Raw genomic sequence first — 4,193 nt, 5'->3', positions numbered from 1 at the left:
GTTTGTCCGTGGCCTATACCCTGGTGCAGGGTGAGAAAGGCAATGATGATGATCTTGCCGTCTGTCGCTTCCAATTTTTGCTTGAGGGTAGGTGCTTCACAGCATTCACCGATCACAAACCTCATGTATGTCCAAGTTATCCCCACCCTGGTCAGTTCGCCAGCAACGTCACCAGACATTCATCTCAGAATTTACCACGGACATACAGCACATTTCAGGGAAGGAGAACGTTGTTGCAGACTGTTTGTCCCGAGCCATTTTCCAGACCACATTGGGACTGGACTACAAGGCAATGGCTGAGGCCCAATGCACTGACACATCTTCTCCAGGAGAATAATTAATAATTAATAATAATAATTAATGATAATAATGATACAATATATATCCACTTTGCCTCACATTCCGGATTCCTGACTCCTGACTCTTTCTGCAGACAGCAGCTTTTCTCTACTAATACTCCATGGCTCTTTCTTACTGCTGTCTTTCAACCACACCCCCGATCTCATGATAGGTAAGATCTAACACCAAGCCTTCTCCGATGGGGGCGAACAATCTCGGAGGTCCAGTGTGCAAGTTTCGCTCGTTAAGATCCCTTGGTGGTCCGAAAATCGATAAGAGTAGGCTAGGCTTCGGCTGCCACCCAGGCAAAACTCCAAATTCCAACCAAACTGAGATGCCTAATAAATGTTAGATTGTTTTCAGTGCACTCATTTGATCTTATGCTGTTGCGAGTACCAAAACATTTACCAAACAAACAATAACAACAGCAGCAGCAGCAGCAACAACAACAATAACAACACTTAAATAATAATAATAATAATAATAATAATAATAATAATAATAATAATAATAATAATAAATGTACGTCATGTAATAATAATAATAAACGGGAAAAGAAGAAGACGAAGAAGAAGAACATTGAAGAAGAAAAGACAGCAGACGGCAGACGGCAGAGTTACTCCCCTCGAATGTGTCGGTGTTTATACGACTGAGAGTTGGCAAGTCCTGCATAGGCCCCTACTGTTTTTCAACGCATTTCTTATGATAGAATAACACCATTTGGATATGTCTTCGGAGGTAAGATACACTGATGTTTATACATTCTTAAAATGTTAGATACGAGTATAGATCTGCGTTCACAGCATTAGCTTACTTGTTTTTTAAAGGAAGGGATCAATTATCGATAGGGAGCGTCTGATACAGACCCGGTAACCGGGAACAAAGTCACAAAAAGTAAAGTAGACCCGGTAGGGGAACTCTTTTGTGATTTCGGAAAGTTTCAGCGCCCTCTTGGCTCAGGGTAGACCTAATCTAGATCTAGAATACAGACATAAATCGTTGATCTAGTTTCGAGGGATACCCACATGGAACGACGTGTTTTCGGTAACATTTCGGATTTCCTAGATATCTAGAGTAGAGGGAGGACTTCCGTAACGAGCTTCCGCTATGAGACAGAGCAGAATTGAGGGCTTGGGGTAGGGGTAAGGGTAGGGTTAGGTCTAGATCTAGATCTAGGCCTCTTCTTTATAACATTTATTCTAGAGACATCGGCCCTTGGCGTGACCGTGCCCTAACCTAAGCGCGACCAGTTCCCCATTTTTCCTTTTGTGCAACTCGTGTACAATCTATTTTAATTGAGTTGTCACAGAACATGTCATCATTGTTATGTACAAGAAAGGATACACATTGGTCATTGGACATATCATTGACAACACATCACAATAGTGAAAGGCTGTACAAATACAGTTATCAAAGCTTCAGCACCAGAAAAACACATGTGTAAAACAATTTTTTAACTAATATGAGGCAAAAGCACAAAATCAATGGGCTGACTTGTGAACAGTGATGACAAACATGACTTGTACATACAATGATGACACAATGTACAGGAAAAGACAAAGTCATGCCTCCAGAGAGAAATACACACTTTAAGAATAAAAAAACAACCCAGGAGAGGTTTCTTTTGCTTTGAAACTGATATCAGGTCATATCAAATACAGTAGACAATCACAATTACGTTGCTAATTATGACAAACAGTACTCGTACATGATAACAGTGATGACAAAAACATACTGGGAAAAGGTAAAATCATGCCTACAAAGAACAAATTTGCACTATGAGATACACAGATCAATAAAGGCGTATTTTGTTTCTAATGAAATATCGAAGTGGCTAGCCGTACTTAAGTACGGCTAGACTGAGAGTCTAGCCGTACTTAAGTACGGCTAGACTGCCAGTCTAGCCGTACTTAGATCTAGGTTTGGCCATATCGACTCAAGCCTGTTAAGTACACAAGTCTCATTAGATCTAGATCTAGTAATTATTCAGGTTCAAATACATGCAAGTCAGTAATGTAACTTTTGGTTTTGTCTGAAATACAAATACTTTAGGCATTGCAAACTAAAAATTTCATTTACAATTCAGCCATCAATATTAAGTACGGCTAGCCTGACAGTCTAGCCGTCCTTAAGTACGGCTAGCCTGGCTGTCTACCCGTACTTAAGTACGGCTAGACTGCCAGTCTAGCCGTACTTATCTTAGGGTCTTAGGCCCTATTAATTAACATTAGAAAACAGGAGGTTTAAAATACATGCACTGTCATTAAGGCACCTGGTTTCGTCTCAAATACACAAATACTTTAGGTACTGCACACTAAAAATGTATATTTACAATTCAGTAGGCCTATTTTTTGTAAATGGTCAGTCTAGCCATCATATAAGAATAAGTACGGCTAGACTGCGAGTCTACCCGTACTTAAGTACGGCTAGAGTGCCAGTCTAGCCGTCATTAAGTACGGCTAGCCTCTTCCATGAAATATATGTTGAAAACTTATTGATATATATAGCAATTATGAAAAATGTTACTTGTACATGACAATGATGACACAATGACACAATGTATTGGAAAAAGGCTTATATAAATCATGCCAACAAAGAACAAATGTGTACTTTTGAGTTAGACAGATAAACAAGGACATGTTTGTCTATTTGTTTGAGTATAAAGAGCACACATGACATAAAAAATGTTTGCTCTTAGGACAAAATGTAATTTCTAGTACGTCAGTCAGTCTTGTACGGCTGCATGACGACACCCCAAACATCATCACTAAGCACAAAAGTAAAAGCTAAATCTATAACCACAGAAATGATCCATCTCTCGAAGTTTGTTCACACATCATACTCTTGTTCCAGGAATCCAATGTAAACACCGCAATTTCACTAAAATATTCAATAGGGTAGCCTAAAAACACGCAAAACAGTCCAGTACGTCACATTCAACGCGAGATTCTTGTGCGTAACCGGAGGGTGACGGCAATGATTACTTTCGTTTTTAAATTCTCTTTCCCCGTTGCTTCCGCTGTTCTGGGGAAGCGGGTAAGGGGAAGTCACTCAAGAAAACAATTATATCCAGGCACTGTTGATCTGATCCGTTCAAAACAAAAGTAGGCTAAAATTCGGACTTCCGGTACGTCGCAAAGTGACGCCATTAACGGCGAATGTTAAACAGCAGACCGAAATCGTAGATCTAGGAACCCGATGTTCCTTTCGCGCATCACGGCTTTCGAACTATTGAATAAACGACGAAAATAAAAAAGATTTAGCCAGCTGTGGGGATTCTACTGAAAAATAATGGTGTTTTCTGAAACACCTAGTCCATGACGACACCACTGACGCACAAGGGATCCGAATTATATATTCGTTTTTGCAAACAAAGAAACCGATTTCTTGAGCAAGTGAACCTTTTGCGATCACAAATAGCATAGAATCAAAGCGCAGGTTAAAAAAACCCACCCAAAAATACTAAATTTTGGACATTCTTGGAAGTTTGCATTGGTGTGCTCAAAATGACAGTCCAGTTCTTTACAAACTCAAGATTGTAAAGCTGACACTGGGTCTGAAACTGGTAATGCAGGTTCTACATCCTATATTTAACATATTTATTATAAGTTTTGGAGTAATAAATACTAATGCATCACATTTTATGCACACTAATGTGATGTATATATGGTCAGTCTAGCCATCATATTAATAAGTCATTAAGTACGGCTAGCCTCTTCCTTCTAGATTCTAGATCTAGATAGTTGGCCTACTTGGACATGATGGAAGACTGCACGAAAATTGCCGTAAAGTACGGTAAAGACGCAGGAGGATTAGATCTTGATATCTAAATCTAGATCTAAATCTAGACTCTA

General features: G+C 39.4%; 1 long non-coding RNA gene across 1 annotated transcript in view; it reads right to left on the bottom strand.

Moving 5' to 3' along the window:
• Nucleotides 1-556, bottom strand: part of LOC101845791 — a 4,250-nt gene extending 3,694 nt beyond the window's left edge. Inside the window, exon 1 of the long non-coding RNA XR_220739.3 lies at nucleotides 400-556. This is a non-coding gene — a long non-coding RNA (uncharacterized LOC101845791). The remainder of the gene's footprint in view (nucleotides 1-399) is intronic.
• Between the last annotated feature and the right edge of the window lie 3,637 nt (nucleotides 557-4,193).

This window comes from Aplysia californica, unplaced genomic scaffold, assembly GCF_000002075.1.
Source record: "Aplysia californica isolate F4 #8 unplaced genomic scaffold, AplCal3.0 scaffold00397, whole genome shotgun sequence".
Classification (NCBI taxonomy): Eukaryota; Metazoa; Mollusca; class Gastropoda; order Aplysiida; family Aplysiidae; genus Aplysia; species Aplysia californica.
The sequence above is the reverse complement of the archived record's forward strand: the minus strand, read 5'-3'. Positions and strand labels throughout refer to the sequence as shown.